At 40.8% G+C, this 16,336-nt stretch overlaps 1 pseudogene across 1 annotated transcript; it reads right to left on the bottom strand.

Moving 5' to 3' along the window:
* Positions 1–7,888: 7,888 nt before the first annotated feature.
* Positions 7,889–9,811, bottom strand: LOC130860090 (etoposide-induced protein 2.4 homolog; annotated as a pseudogene). The gene has a single exon (XR_009055372.1). The product of XR_009055372.1 is annotated as an etoposide-induced protein 2.4 homolog (transcript).
* Positions 9,812–16,336: the final 6,525 nt, after the last annotated feature.

The following is a 16,336-nucleotide window of genomic DNA, read 5'->3' as shown; positions in this document are numbered from 1 at the left end:
TGGCTGAGTAATATTCCATTGTATATATATGCCACATCTTCTTCATCCATTCATTTGTTGATGGGCGTTTAGGTTGCTTCCGTGTCCTGGCTATTGTAAATAGTGCTGCAATAAACATTATGGTACATGTTTCTTTTGGGATTATGGTTTTCTTTGGGTATACGCCCAGTAGTGGGATTGCTGGGTCATATGGTAATTCTATGTTTAGTTTTTTAAGGAACCTCCATACTGTTCTCCACAGTGGCTGTATTAATTTACATTCCTACTAACAGTGCAAGAGGGTTCCCTTTTCTCCACACCCTCTCCAGCATTTATTGTTTGTAGATTTTCTGATGATGCCCATTCTAACCAGTGTGAGGTGATACCTCAATGTAGTTTTGATTTGCATTTCTCTAATGATTAGTGACGTTGAGCGTTGAGCATCTTTTCATGTGTTTGTTGGCTATCTGTATGTCTTCTTTGGCATAGTTCTTAATAAATGGCAGCTCTCAAGTAAACTCAATGGCCCTTTCCTTTACACAGCATCACCTTCAGATATACAATTAAAAACTTATTTAATAACTCAAAGCTGGATATGGGCATTAGGAGTGATATATTTGATAATTACAGATGTTCAAGTGTGTGTTTGTATCTTTGTGTCATACTTGATTCCTCTGTGCATTTGAGGAGATGGCTCAAGATGGAGAGTGACTTACATTTTTATAACTTTTTATTTTAGTATTTGAATTAGACCCTTTGGTAAACATGTCACTAAAATATCCTTTCCAAAATGGGCACTAATATGGCTAATGATAGTACTCAGCCATTAACCTGAATTTCTTTCCTCTCCAATTCTATTTACAGAAGTACAGAAAAATTACCAGCTGCTTGAGGAAGCAGGAGTCAGTCATGCTGACCTTTCTGTTGGCATTTGGTTAGGTCTTTCTGTTTTTCTGATATACTGTTGGTCAGACAGCCTGTGTCACTAAGGCTGTTTTTAAAGTGTTTGCATGCTCCATTTCTGCACTTGTTTCAGGTAGCTTTGCTGAGGTGCTGTTGCTGCTCTTGTGGATATATGCAGGGTGGAAAGTATGTGTGTGTGTGTGTGTGTAGTATGATTTGGAGGAGCATGTTTATGTGTGCATAGACACAGGAGTTGTATATATTGAGGAATACGTGGAGATGGTATACATATGTGCTGTCTGTGGGTAGAGGAAAAGCATAACTACATGTTTGTGTCTCTCTGTTTGCATACGTGCACCTTTGAGAGTATAAAGAACAGCTATGCCTCAAGTTGATATTTTCTTTGAACAGCCTAGTCAACGTTATCCCATATTTTTTTTCTCCCTTGCTTCCCCTTTTTCTAGTCCCTCTCTATCACTTTCCCTTCCTTATCTCCATAAGTTTTACCCTCTCAGGTGGTACCACCACTTAGTAATCAGTACTGTACCCTCTTTCCCTTAGAGCTGAGAGCCTCCTTGTGTATACCTGCAGAGGGCTTCACAGGATGAATCTACCTAGTTTCTCAATGGTTCTATGCAAGGTAGCTCATGTTTACCCAGGGCATATATCATTTCAGGCTTTCTTGGGTAAAACATGCCTGAAACCTTGAATTTCAACTATTCTCTGCTGCTCCTTGACAAAGTATTTCCTCTCTGCTAGTTCCAGCCAGGCAAATCAGATATTTGAATTATACCCCATTTAATGGTGAAATTTCAGGCCAGTAAATTATAGAATCAGATTTAGAACCTGGTGCTCTTTTTACAAAGTCATTTCTATGGACAGTTGGGTAGGAGGGATAGTTCAGATCAGACATGTGGAGGGATCTATCAATAAAACACTTAGAGAATATGCTTTTACATTCTAGCGCTTTCCTGACCCCTGACACTGTTGAGTCTTTACCCATTGCAGGCCTTACTAGGGAATCTGTTGATTGATTATTTTCTCAGGACTTGGTTGAGATGTGTATCCTTTCCTTTTTTAGGTAGTATTCCTTGGACAATTAAGTTATGGGTAAAGGAGTTTTCTTTGCTTCATACTTGGTACTGATGTTGACAACCTGCCCTGGCAAAATTAATAGCAATAATAATAATAATAATAATAATTGTGGCAGGTCATGAACAAAATCTGTCAGTATCACTAAATATTTATGCTTTCTGCACCCTTATATTCTGTTTACAGTTCTAATAATTAAACATCTCAGAGCTCAGCTAGAGAAATAACAACTGAGTTTATTAATGATAACAATTACAGGTATGAAATTATACAAGGTACCATTTACATAATGCAAATAAGGGAATTAATTACAAACGTAGAGAGGGGAGAAGGTTCTGGCTTGTCAGTGAACTCTAAGCCCACAACATTTACACTAGGAAAGCTTTTTCTTTTTCCTGGCAATGACATTGACCTCCAGGTATCTGCGGAAGGAGGACTACAGCTTGGGAATCTAGAGGGTACAGGCTTAAATATGACTGCTTTACATTGGACTCATGGGGTTACTTAAGGTTAAAGCTAGTACCTGATGGATGAAAAGTCACTTCAATTCCACATTTTTCCCCCATATACTTGGAATCATTTAAGACTTATAGCCTCATGAGGAAAGAAAAGTCAGATTTTACTGTTGGGGGAGTAAAGTTACACAAGCTAATGGGATACCTTTAAAAATGTTGTCTCAGCTCACAAACTGTCCCCCGCAACAGGAATGGATCTACTTTCTATTGGGCTATGGAAGTGGGCCTCAGGCATGATATCTAAAATTGATGTATACCCTATTCATGCTTTTGGGGTCTGAGGAAGATACCTGGCACTAGGTAGGCCAATCAGATCTTTAGCTGGGAATTGGACATAGAAACAAGCATTGAGACTCAGTCATTCTTTTTGGTTGGAGCTATATCATACAAACTTGGGTTATTCCAGCAGGCAGACTGAGTGGCAAAAAAAATAATTGACAGAGGTGAGAAAGAAGCAGATTCACAGAGGGAAGCAATAATGAAAGAGGAAATAATCTCTCTTCCTAGGCATGCAGTGTGTTATAGCTTCATTACCCAGTACATCTGAGACTCTGTGTGTTCCTGCCTTTGACTTCCATGAAATGCCTGTGGATCCTTGAAATAAACTACTTGTTTTATTGTCTTTGCTTAAAGTAGCTTTAGTGTTTGCTTATTATTAATAAATAGGCAAATTAAGACAAATAGTTGCCTAATTAAGACAAATAGTTTGCCTAAGTCACAAAGCTAATGAGTAGTGTGCAGAGTGAGAGAGAACTCACGTTTCTTTACCACATCTCTGCAGTTTTTCCCATAGCGCTGTAGCTGTTTCTTACATTCCCCAGTCCTCATCCTCTATTCAGGACCCATCTAGCCCTGTCATGAGGGTGGAGCCCACCTCAGGGTTCTCAGATCTCAGAGTTGGAGACAAGAGCATTTGGCTTTGCTTCCAGCATATATAGATGTACTCTATCAGGACGCTCCTTGATTCATTAAAATTCTACAAGAAGGAAACACAGCCAGCTGCCATTCTCCTTGCTTATCATCTTTCCTGGTGTCAGTCACACCTCACTGCATTTGGCATCGCTGTTGACGTGAGTGACATTAGCCAGAGCACAAATCAGGTAGCATATGCTGAGGAGTGGGAAAAAAAAATCACAAACACATTTATAAAAGGGAAAACAGAATCAGTGTGACATCCAGGTTGTCTTTTTGATAGTCTCTGTTTCTGGATCTGTGTTTGGAATAGATGGCTCCATTTTTTTGTGTGTTCCAATTTAACTGTTTCAAAGGTTGTCTGTTAGCTTTATCTCAGAGGAAACTCATAACATTGAATAACTATTGTAGGACAGGGGTTATAACTAGGATAACCATATGGTCCAGTTTTTCCAGGATGATCTCAATTTCTAGCTATTTTCCTAGAATAACTTTTAGTAGGACCCCTTTCCCTCTCACGCATGCCCTGATTTGGATGGTAAATTATTTGATCACCCTAACAATAGGTGACTTATCACATTTGAGGATTCATCCATCATTGATAGTTATCAAGCACCTATTATGCATGCTCAAAGGTGGGTGTGAGGGGTGTGTGTGTGTGTGTGGGGGGTGTAAGTGTAAATGTAAGTAGTTCATGGTCTCTGCTCGTAATGAACTTCCTTCTAGGTTAGGGAAGGAAGTAATACAGCAAAATAGAACTGTAACTCCAGGGGACAAAAATATTCTTAAAAGTAGGGCTGGAGCGAGCAAGCCAGTTGATTCTTAGTTTCCTTTTCTTGTTGGAGGCATTGTATGCAAGGATAGAGTGTCTGGAGACAGACAGCTTGGGTTCATATTCCAACTCTGCCATTTACTAGCTGTGTGACTGGGAGAAAAGCAACTCATCTGCCCAAGCCTCTAGTTTCTCAGTTACATGTGTGGATGGTAACAGTGTCTTCCTCGTGTTGTGAGGATTGTGTTATATGTGGAAGGTGATTATCACAGTGCCTAGTGGAAACTAAGAACTCAGTAAATCAGAGTGGAGATAGGATTCACAGCATCATGTCCTTATTGAGTTAAAACTCTTTGGAATCAGACCTTGTCTCTGTCATTCAAACTCTGTAACATATTAGGTAGGGTTACTTATGGAATCCCAGTAAGGTCAGGCCCTGTACTGTTAACCAGCCCCATCCCATCTCAGCAGTGGATGGTTGGTAGCTAAACAACATTCTTTAGAATCATTCATCACATTTCTTCTCGACATTTTCAAATAGAGTTGTGACAGCAAGGCAAACTGTGTGCTGTGGGTTTAGGAGAACAGATGGTGTCAGAAAAATCTAGCATGTGATGGAAAAACATGGTGCGTTCTCATCCAGCATAGGAAGGGGCAGGAACAGTGTGTACTGAATAATTCCTCCTTCTGGGTGGTGAAGGTGGGAAGTAAAAGGAGATAATAGGATATCAACAGCACAGTCCTTCATGGAAAATGTCTAGAATGCTGCTCCTCCAGAATGTCCTCCCTGGACCTAGTAAGGTATTAAATTTTCTTAAATGCTATTTGAACACATGTTTCTTAGAAATGTACTAGGAACTCTTTCCATGAGTTGATTGAAAGTTTAGGACACCTTAGGACCTTGTCCAAAGAATATGTGCTCCTCAAAAAAAAATCAGATATAAAGCTAAACTTTTTAAAATTACTGTTATTTACTATGACCATTAAATTAATGACTAACTTTATGTCAAATCTGAACTAAAAGCTCTACTAAGCATTGCCTCACTAAATGTCTATGACTGAATTCTGACATAAGTGCTATGATAATTCCTATTTTGCCTATAGGAATTTGCTCTTTGGTTCAAAGAGGCCCAAAGATCTAAGCAGCCACTAGGAGGAAAGGCTTTTTACCTAGGCAAATCTGAGTCCAAATTGTATACTCTTGATTACTATGCTGTATGCTATGATGAACTTGCCCTAAAAAGACTACATGCTAGAACTAGCTAAGCAAAAGATCTTTGATGATCATTGTGTTGAAAGATGGAATAATATTGAATGGAAGAAGAAGAATTAAAATATTGAGGGCTAGAAGGGCATTTCTGGTTTCACTGAATTTCCTCTGGTTCCCAATCTAAATTACATGGGGCTCTGGCCTCACAAGTGGGTAGCTAGTCTCGTTTCACAGGAAAGATCTTTTATTTTTCCTCTGAAAAACATTCCAAGATTTTAGCAATACTGAAGTGCCAGAAAGTGCCAGAAAATTCTTCCTGATTTTGAATCTAATGTAGTGTTATTTAGTCTAACTGGATGATATGGGTAGGTGTTGGAATATAAGATATTTTTTTGCTATTTCGGGTAATATAATGATTCCTCATTTTTTTCTTTCTTTTTAGTCTTTAGTTCTATTAATATTTATGATATGAATTCTCTATGCCAGGCTCTTTGCAGACATAGAGAAGACACAAGGCAAGGAAAAGAGACACAATGCCAATTCTCAAGTATTTTATCTTGCTTTGTCCTAGGAAAACAAAGAAAGATTATGAAATCCTGCCATATTCAATAGTAGGGTGTATTAATTGCATTTTGCCATTCATCTATATTTAAAGTTACTTGCTTGCATATGTTTCTAAATGCATCCACAAGCTGTCTCATAATAAAGCCATGGAGACATAAGTAATGTGGTGTTTAAATGGCTAATTGCCTTCATTCAGAAAGGTGAGAGGGTCACAGCTTTGCTGAGTAACCCAGAATAAGTTATTACATTTCTCCAAGCTTATTTAGTAATTTAGAAAATGGCCCTCTGCCCTTATTTCTCTGCAGGCAAGCCACAAATATCACATCATTTTCCACATGAAGGTGCATCTGTCCCAGAGTTGAACCCTAAAGAGCTGGTTTTGAAGAAGCAGCTTTGCCTCCTTTTCCCTGTCTACCTTTGGGTGAGTCATCTCACCTTTCATTAAGTGGGAATGCCGTTCCATGTTCTGCCTACTTTGATGGTGGCCCAATGTTAAGATCCAGTGAGAGGCATTTGAAAGTGCTCTATGGATTCAAGGCTTTCTAGTTCAGTGGAGCTTCAATCTGATAGCTTAGTTGACAGGTATGAAATAATTTCAAATGGTGTAGCTGTGTACCTTGCAATGTTAGATGGTTTCTTTGTGCGTTATATAGGACAAGAAGATGGCAATGTGGACTATTCTCTGAATTCAGCACTGTAACAAAATGCCCTCTGTAATACAGTTTCTGGTGAGTGACCAAGTTGAAATGCCTGCATAGTCATCTATCAATGAGTGAAACAGTCCATTCAATACAATGAGTTGGTCCTCAAACCTCTGTTTCCCCTCCCTGTTTAGGAGAGATGTCCATAGCTCCTGGCACGAAGTCCCCAAATCTGCCTCCAGATTACAGTGTATGCTCAGCAGAGAGCTGTTCCCTTGTCAACAATGAGCATTAGAACAACAGTTGGACGGGAAGGAAAAGCCTTTGTCTATTAGCAAGCCTGCAGAGCTTGGTTGCTAGGCAACCCAGTCTGGAGGCAGCAAATAGTGTGTACCATGAGGGAATCCAGGGAGGTGGGCCTGGAAGATAGGGAGAAGCAATTTCTTTCTCAGAGTCAGCTGAGGCAGGAAAAGAAAAAGCACTGCCTACTATCCAGGTAAAGAAGAGATGCACACACTGAATCAAGTTGTGCATTTTAGCATCAAAAGTGTTAGGTGCCAACACTCACAGGCAACTATACTATTATCTGGAAAATTGTGTGACCTTGAGTAGGTGACTTTCTCCAGCTAAAGGCTGTGTGGCCAGAGCAGAAAGCCAAGGAGCCATGTCACTAGCTTCTCCTCCTTTCTACCAATGAAGCCCCCACATGTACATATCCCTCCTTAAATGAGAGAAATGTGATTCTGATCTTTTATATACTGTATTTGCATGAAAGGATGGATAGAATAGGCTATATTACTAAAAACCCTGGCGTAAATGCTCTTTGGAGTTCCTTAAGCTTCAGGTTCTAAACAAAATGACTATTTCCCACCCCTAAACACAACTAAATATTTACATAGGGCAGAATATGCCAAAATGAAGATATGGGGGAAGTTATCTTTCATACAGCCAAGCTCTTATAGTTCCTTTCTCCCTAAATATGTTTCTTACTTGACTTCCAGCTGATTTGAAGGATGCAAAATTAGGTATTTTTGGGGGAGTCAAGGCATAAACTACTCCTAAGCCACTTGGGAAATCTGACATATGAAGCAAACATTCACTAATTCTTAGCTTAAGCCTGACACAGTTTATTTGAATGCAAAGGAATGAGGCACCTCCCAGTGAGATTTGTTGTGAAAGGCATCCAGGGATGAGAACTGGCCTGAGGTTGGTACAGGTAGGCCCATGAGGATTAAGTCATTACAGAGAGAAGGCATTAGATGGTAAGGTTTGCAGATTTGCACGTAGACATTTTTTTTTCCACAGGTATAATGGGTTTAATAAGTTTACCCCTTCAGTTCCTATTTGCAGCACCCAATATTCCTTTGAAATACCAGACAGACCCAGCAGTGGCCAGCAGTAAAGTTCAGACCTCCAGAGTTTAAAAGTTCAGGTTCTCTGAGCATTCTGTGTTGCAGTGGCACTAGTCCAAAACTGGTATCTCCCTATACTGGGGGAGCTTTAAATGTACCAGTGAAAAAAGCTTTCTCCCCTTCAAGGGGAAGAAAGAAAATCACTCCTCAAAACCCAGCAGATCTGGCTCTGAGGTCTTTCCTCCTGTCCCATCTCTTCAGGCTTGTTTTTTTTTGCAGTGGAGCAAGAGACCAAATCTAACCTGAGTTACAAGAAACAAGACAGTGATGGCTGTAAAGGGAGTGACCAGGAGCAGCAGATTCTCCTTTAACTCCCACATCCAATATATGTGCTTCACAGGAAAACAAAAATAACAGGTCCACAAAATACAACAACTAGAGTTACAAAAATCCATTCATCCAAGGGTAGTGGAAGGCAGGAAGGGAAGTGGGATGACAAATGGCACAGGGAGAAAAAGTATTCAAATCAGTCCAGGCACAGGGGGCTGGCAAATGCTAGAAAAGAGCTGCAGAAAAACCTGTGGTCCTTTCAGACTCACCAGTGTTTAAAATCCATACTGGTGTCAGGAAGATTCTGCCTTACGTGCACCAGAGACAAAAATCCCAATTCCTCAGAGAAGGGAATGTGCACAGGGCCCTTGGCAGAGTGGGTCCTGCCTTCCCTGGTGGGGGAGGTGAACAAGGAAAAGAGCTGCCACGGCGTCCTTCCAATCCCACCCATCCCCTCTGGGTGGCAGGCGACTCAGTGGCCCGCAGCAGCCTTCAGTTTGGCAGGAGATGGGTGTGGTGAGGGGAACTTCTCTGCAGAAGTCGAGCTACTCAGGGCAGACTGCAGGTAGACCGTCTTGTGGAAAAGTCTGTTGCTTAAGAAAACCACCAAGGAGAAGAGGCGCAATTGGAAAAGGCTACTACGCTTTGCCAGGGGTCCTTGCTTCATTGGCACTGATGATGAACAAAGGGAAGAGGATGGAGAAGAGGCAGCCACTGACAATGTAGGAGGACTGCATTGCTGTGAGGAAAGCCAAGGGAAAACCAAATCCAAAGTAGTAAGGCCAATTCCTTTCTATGTTTGACAACCGCTGGTGCATTTCAATTCCTTTATTGAACCAACGATATCCGAAGCAGTATAGTGAGTAGAGAAGTGACATATGCAGGAGACTAACCAGCTGACCAACAAGATGGATGGGAAAGAGACTCACAAACATCCCCTGGAGGAGGAAAAGAGCCTGCAGCAAAAGGTTGAAGAGCATGTCAGCAGTGATTTTGCTGACCCTAGGGAAGGGGTGAGGCTTCCTCCCTGATACCTCGAAGGCCAGATCAGCGATATCCTGAAACCAAATTGCGTTCACGACTTTGCTCAGCACAAACAGGGGGAGCACCCAGAGAGCACTGAACACAGACGTGAGGAAGAATTCCAGCCACGACCAAACATCCCCATGCAGTGATGGATCACCAATAATTAGGGCCGTGACTGACTGAAGCACAGGAGTAAACACTCGATAAAACAAGAATAGACTGAACCAGAATACGCCACCATTCCAAGCGCAGCACTGAAAAATTCTACTAACAATACGTGGTTCCCTCTCTTGCTTCCTCTCCACACTCTGGGCTCTCCTCTGAGCCAGGACACTGCTTGCTCTCCTTCGACGCTGCTCCTCTCTCTTCTGTTGAATTCGAGCATCTAGCTTTGATATGGTACAAATTCCCCAGATGGAGTCTTTGATTCCCCTGGCAAGGTCCTGCAGAAAGGTTTTGACACTGTCAGCCATCTCTTCACCACCCCAACTATCAACTATACAAAGGAGAAGGAAGCGTCCCCAAATCTTTCATCATGAAAGACCCGGCAGCGTAGCCGCCGCATCTTCATCTCCAGCCCGGCCCCTCGCCCACCGCCGGCCCGCTCGGCTCCTCCGCGACCCCCCGCGCCCGGCCGCCTGCTCCCACCCGGGCGCTCCGCACGCAGACATTTGAAGCAGGACTTCTTCACTTATTTTAGCTGTTAACCTTGGACTTGTTACCTAAGTTCTTTAATGCACAGCTTATTCACCAGTACAGTGGGGACAAGAATAGTATTTACTTCTAAGAGATGCTATGAACTTTAAATGAAATAATGCATGGAAGCCACTTAGCAGAGGGCCTGACATATTGTAAACAATGAATAGAGACTGGTGAGCTCGTCCTTGTAGATACTTGGGTCAGGGTCACAGAGTAAAACTGGGCAATATTACAGTTTGGAAGAAAAAAACAAACCTCACAGCTCAGGGGCAGGATGTTGGCATGGAAAAGCTCTGTAGTAGAAGTTGGGAGACCAGGCATCTGTGAGGGTCTAGGTCACCACCAGGCAATTAGAGCCAAAATGTGAAATTATGACAGCTCAGAATTGGTACCAGAAGAGCAGGCATATGCCCAAGACCACCTTCTCAAGCGCCACAGACTCTACTCCAGACAGAGTTTAGGAAAACAGCTCCGAATCCAGATGCTTCCAGGCTGAAATCTTTTATTTGTAGATAACACTTACATTTCAGTACTTTCTGAGACTTCTGCATTCTTGGATTTGAGACTCTTACTCTCTGAGTGGTCCGCTTTGCAGATTCTTATTGTATTGGCCTTGCTTTCCACAATGTTTATCCTTTTCCCTCCAGGCTACCACTTTCTCACCAATAACAAGAAAGATTGATCTAAATGATCTTTGAATTTGCTCCATCTCATTTTTTATATTTTTCCTCAAGGTCTTGGAGCTTCTTACTCGTTCACGAAATGCAGTTTTTTGAGTGTCTGTTAGGTGCTGGGTGTTGTCATAGGCATTGAAGATACATACAATGGTAACAGGCTAGCAAAATGTCTGTTCTCGGAGCTTACAGTGGCAGGAGATGGACTGTATCGGGTGGACAAAATGTCTATTTCAGATGGTAAATGCTATGAAGTTCATTATATAAAAGAAGAACTGATTCAGTTACCAGTTGCAATATAAAAACCACCCAATATATGCTGCCTTAAAACAACAAAAATTTATTAATCCTCCTTAACCTGTGAGTTGACTGGAGTCAACTGTGTGGCTTTCTTCCTCCGGATGCTATACCAAACTTTATGTACCTGCGTTCAGCTGGGAGGTCAGTTGGGGCTGGATCATCTAAGATCACCTGTCATCCTGCAGGGTCTCTTCACCTTGTCATCATTCTGTACCTCTTCTCAAGCTTCTTTATAGAGTGGCAGCAGAATATTAAAAGCACATGGCCCGTAGTGCAAGTGTTCCCTAAGCATATGCAGTTGTCATGTTTTTTGATGTCTCATTGGCCTAAATCCCATGGGAAAGCCCAGATTCAGTGTGTGAGGGGACAAGTTCATGGAAACAGGGCATGGTTCATTAGCGGTTACTAAAGATCAGGGAAGATGACTATTTTATATTGGAAAATGGATGAAACCTCTGAGAGGCAGTTCTATTTGACCTTAGACCTGAGGGGTATAAGAAGATCAGAGAGAGGAGGATACATACAAAGCTGCTGAGATAAGAAAAGCTTGGCGTTTTTGAGGATCTGAGACTAGGCCTGTATAACTCAGACTTTGTGAGCAAGAGGAAGGACTGGTTAGAAAATCAGGTTTGTGAGGTGGGGCAGAGGCCAGATCCTAAGGCCTTGAGGACAATAGTAGGGGCTTGGATTTTATTCTACGTGCAGTGAAAAGCCATTCATATGTTTAAGAGAGTCATCTGCTCTGATTTACACTTACAGAAACAGAAGTCAGACTTGTTTTTGAAGAAAGTATAAGAAAATTGGCCCGATCTTTTCAATAAGTCAGAAACAGAAGAAAAGGACTATGTTAGATTAAGAGTATGATTAAAGTATGATCCTGGAACAGAGGTGAAATAAGTGTAAAGACATTTCAAGATCATTGGAGAAATTTTTTAAATTACTGAAATGCAGAGGTGATGTTATCCACCAGGATTCAAGTTACAAAACAGTAGAGACACTACGTTCTCACTTTGGTTCAAAAACAACACATACAGGTATACACACATGTGTAGAACAAGACCCACCAAGACATACACTAAGGTGTTAGTTAACCTTGGTAGTGATCCCTGAGTGTAAGATTATAGTGCTTTCATTTGTGTAAAAATACTGGACGGCAAGGAGATAAGAGTGAAAATTGGGAGCCCAGGTAGGACGCTCTTACTCATGAGAGAAAATAGTCACTTTAAAGGCTGATTACACTGGAACTGGTGAGTCAGAGATATAATTTGGGGGTAGGGGGGTTAGGATTTACTGATTAATTGGCTGTTTTAGAAGAGGAAAAAGATAAGCAAGAATGACTCCTAGGTTTTTGGCTTGGTAAATGAATGGAAGTGGTGACATTTTCTGAGATGCAAAAGAACCAAGCAAGTCTGGTCTGGGTACCTTTCCAGAGGGAGGTTAAGAGGTGACTAGTTACCTTGTGATGGATCATCCATACGATGCGCCAATCTAAGTTCCTAATCTTCTTGGATGAGTTACCTTCATTCCCTAGTGTTCTATTTAGAACAAATCTTGTGAAGCAGAGGATAAACGAATGAGGACGTGTCTTGAAAAATCACCCGAGGTGCTAGGTAAAATATAAATAATATAGCACAGGATGCTCTGTGAAATAATGGTTACCTTGTTAAGCCCCCCTGTTTTAGAAAGTCAGTGCGAACATTTGAGATGGTCTAGAGAAATGAAACCCCAAAACTTACCACAGATAAAAATGAGACCATTAAAGAACAGAAAGAGGAGTAAAAGTTACTATATCTAGAAACCAAAATCAGACATTTTGGAGACAGGTTGTCAATGTAAATAATCATTGATGAAAGGTTTTTGTTTTTTTAAGCCAGAAGTCAGTTATCTGAAATCCCCAGTTAGTTCAAACTCATGTCATCAATGTGCTTATGGGTTTATTGTGACAGTTCTATAACTTTGCAGGGTTGCCTGGAAGACTTCCCTCTCAATGCTGAAGTTAAACAAAGCAATGTGGCTTCTTTGTTGACTGTAGCAAGAAAAAGTTTAGCTGTGAAGATGAGTTTCCAAATTAGGAAGTCAAGACTAGAATTGGTGATTCTTTGAAAGGGTTTCCGCTCATGAAACTAATTTTTAATTTATGATTTTATGGCCAAGTATTTAAAGCAAAAATAACCACTCTTGAAAGGCAACTCCATCCAGTGAATTTTTTTTTTTTTAACCTGGACCGTAACCAATCTACCCAGATGCATCCCAGCTGAATCAATCCAGATGGTTCTTTGAAGTAGCCAAACTGAGCATTTCAGACATGCCACAAATTTGGATACTGGAGATCTCAGACCCCTCAATAAATAGTAAATCTGAGATGCCAATTACAAAACTCAGAGACCACAAGAATTAAAAGGATGGGGTAAAAAGTCAAGCAATGAGTGAGTGTAAATCTTAGTTGAAAAAATATTCCCCAGCCTTCAGTTGAGTTCAAGTATTTAACAAAGTTCCTCATTAATGTTTAATTTTTATTAAATTAAAAGAAATTTACATTATCTAAACAACAAAATCTCTCAGAATACATTTTTTCAGTATTATTATTTAAGAAGGAATTTACCAGTGGAAAGAAGAGAATGTATAAAATATTTGGTCGTCTTTAACAGTCTAAAAAAATATTTGAGTGTATACTCAAGTACTTGCTTTGTTTAGCAGAGCTAGACTATTAAAGCTAAATTATAACTTCTAAATATTTGCTCTCAATAAAGTACCCACATAAAACAACAATTTTCCTACCTCACTTAGAAAATTCCTTACCAAGTCAGATAGACCACATTTCATCCCATAGTTACAAAATACAGGCTTGGAGACAGGTATGTAATTAAGATTCATAGTTTGCAGGTCCTTCCTATCTTTTTAAATCAGCTCATGTGGCCTATCGATAATAAGATCTTAGTGGCTTTGAAAAATTTCCTAGTGAGTTTAAACTCACTAAGAAACAGGTCAAATAAAATAGATGGACACCAGGCAGGGGAAGTGAGCACAAGTCAGATCAATCTCTAGGGCTCAAGATGTTTCTAGCTGGTTTCCACGGTGAGAGGAGGACCAAGACATATGACAGAATAAATTGGAGGTTGTAAATAGTCTAGAGGTGCCTTCAGATGCTGAATGAAATAGCCCAGAGATAGGCTACAGCCACTCTGATTGATCTCTCCTTGTTGGTAGAAGATCCATTCCTAGCAGAGGAAAGAGCAATGTCAGAGACAAGATAACTCAAGTCACAAAAACTTGACTGATGGAATCACACAGAACTGGGTTCATGTTCTGACTTTATCAATTATCGATTCTTAAAAGATCCTGGTACTTCCTCCTCTAAGTTTTCATTTTATCAAATGAAAAAGAGTTGGTGAGGAGGATTAAATAAGACACTGCTATATAAAGTATTTGTACCACATTTGATATCTGAGAACTCTCAATGACTGTTTTTAATATAATCAATGAAAAAGAAGCATAGATGAACCAAAAATAAAGGAAAAAAAGAAAAATATTATAGCTTTTTCAATTCCATAGTAACCATGTTTCTGAGAATGCTTTATTTCCTTCAAGTGGAGAGTCAAATTACATGCAAAGTCACTTATTACTAGCAAAGGCCTGGCTCTCTGAATGTGCATTGCCTACAGGTTTTTTTTTTTTTTTTTTTTTTTTCTTTTTTTTTGAGTAGCTCTTGATATTTATTTTTTCACGAGGCCAGATTTGATGACAGACAGTTATCTGAACATGTCACGTGGCTTACAGAGAGAAGATGGCTTACCCCACTATGGGTTCACCCTTAGTTCCTTGACTTTTTGGGTTTGTGTAATAGCTTTTTGGGTGACGACCACTGAGTTCAGGCTGGGAGTGCGAAGAGGGCACAACTATAAACAGCATTGATCATGGGGCAGAGTTCAAGCCTGTCCCTAGAGCTGTTCTTTTTTTTTAATTATCTATTTTATTTTTTATTTATTGCCTGCGTGTGGGCTTTCTGTAGTTGCAGAGAAAGGGGGCTAGTCTTCATTGCAGTGAGTGAGCTTCTTACTGCCGTGGCTTCTCTTGTTGCAGAGCACGGGCTCCAGGCACATGGGCTTCAGTAATTGTGGCACGCGGGCTCAATAATTGTGGCTTGCAGGTTCTAGAGCGCGGGTTCAGTAGTTGTGGTGAACGGGCTTAGTTGCTCCGTGGCACGTGGGATCTTCCCGGACCAGGGCTCGAACCTGCGTCTCCTGCATTGGCAGGTGGATTCTTAACCACTGCGCCACCAGGAAGCCCCCTAGACCTGTTCTTATTTAATCCATAGCAGCTACCACTCTTGGCATGATTAGCATCTGTCTTCATCCTCTGTAGACTTGAACACATGCAACTCTGTTTGCTATGGTATTTCTTTAACTCTACTGCTTGTAATAGTCCTCTAAGGGGCCAATCAAGTTTTAACAAACTACACATACTGAAAACAATGGGACAACTATTACAAGGCAATGTTTAACCTGTTAAAGCTCTAATAGCTCATACGCTCACCTAACACCGCATTCTACTGATGTCGGGGATCTGAGGTCCAGTAAAGATCTGGTCACGTGGCAGAGAGGAAGAGAATTGTTATTTAAGCTCTCGTGTTCTGACTATACGTTCAATGTTATTTCTGTTCCTTTTGGCCTGAATGTTTTGGCTTGAGGAGTCAGGATACAGAGAATGATGAGTGTGATGGGGATAATCAGAGACAACTTCTGGGCAGAAATGAGCCTTAAAGGCCTGATAGACAAGGGATGGGCCAGGAGGGCAGTTGAAACTAGGCCAAGCCACACATATCCTAGTTTGAGGATAAAAAGTCACACCTTGCATTTTGGGGTGGAAAATCCTAAGTCTCTCATTTGAAATTCTTTTTATCCTTATGCTGGTAATGTTATTTTCTAGTGCGGAATACCAGCAGTAGGTGGTCTGGCTACAGTGCCTAATTTAATCTTTCACTGAATATATTCTCTCAAATACAGTATCTTGGTTGACAGTTATTAAATGCCTGGTTGACACCAGACATCAAAGAACTGGGGAACAAACACGAGGTACTGCAGATGCATTTAGCAATCAAAGATAACTGCTGGATAAATAACAACCCGAGTAGATTTATTTTCAGGATGAATGGCCAATTGCTATGTGAATTGCAATTCCTGAATCTGTCCTCTTCACCAGCCTGCCAGAACACTCCAGAGGAACTTGTTTGAGGCCTTTCAGAGATTGGTTTTTAAATTCTTAGCACTGCTTAATGGTCGGTCTTTTGGGATGCCGAAATGCATTTTCCTCTCGTATTTTGCCTCCTCCACTGTGCATTTGGTTTTTCTTGTTACCCTAGCTGGTGTA

Source organism: Hippopotamus amphibius, chromosome 1, assembly GCF_030028045.1.
Source record: "Hippopotamus amphibius kiboko isolate mHipAmp2 chromosome 1, mHipAmp2.hap2, whole genome shotgun sequence".
NCBI classification, from domain to species: Eukaryota; Metazoa; Chordata; class Mammalia; order Artiodactyla; family Hippopotamidae; genus Hippopotamus; species Hippopotamus amphibius.
The sequence above is the reverse complement of the archived record's forward strand: the minus strand, read 5'-3'. Positions and strand labels throughout refer to the sequence as shown.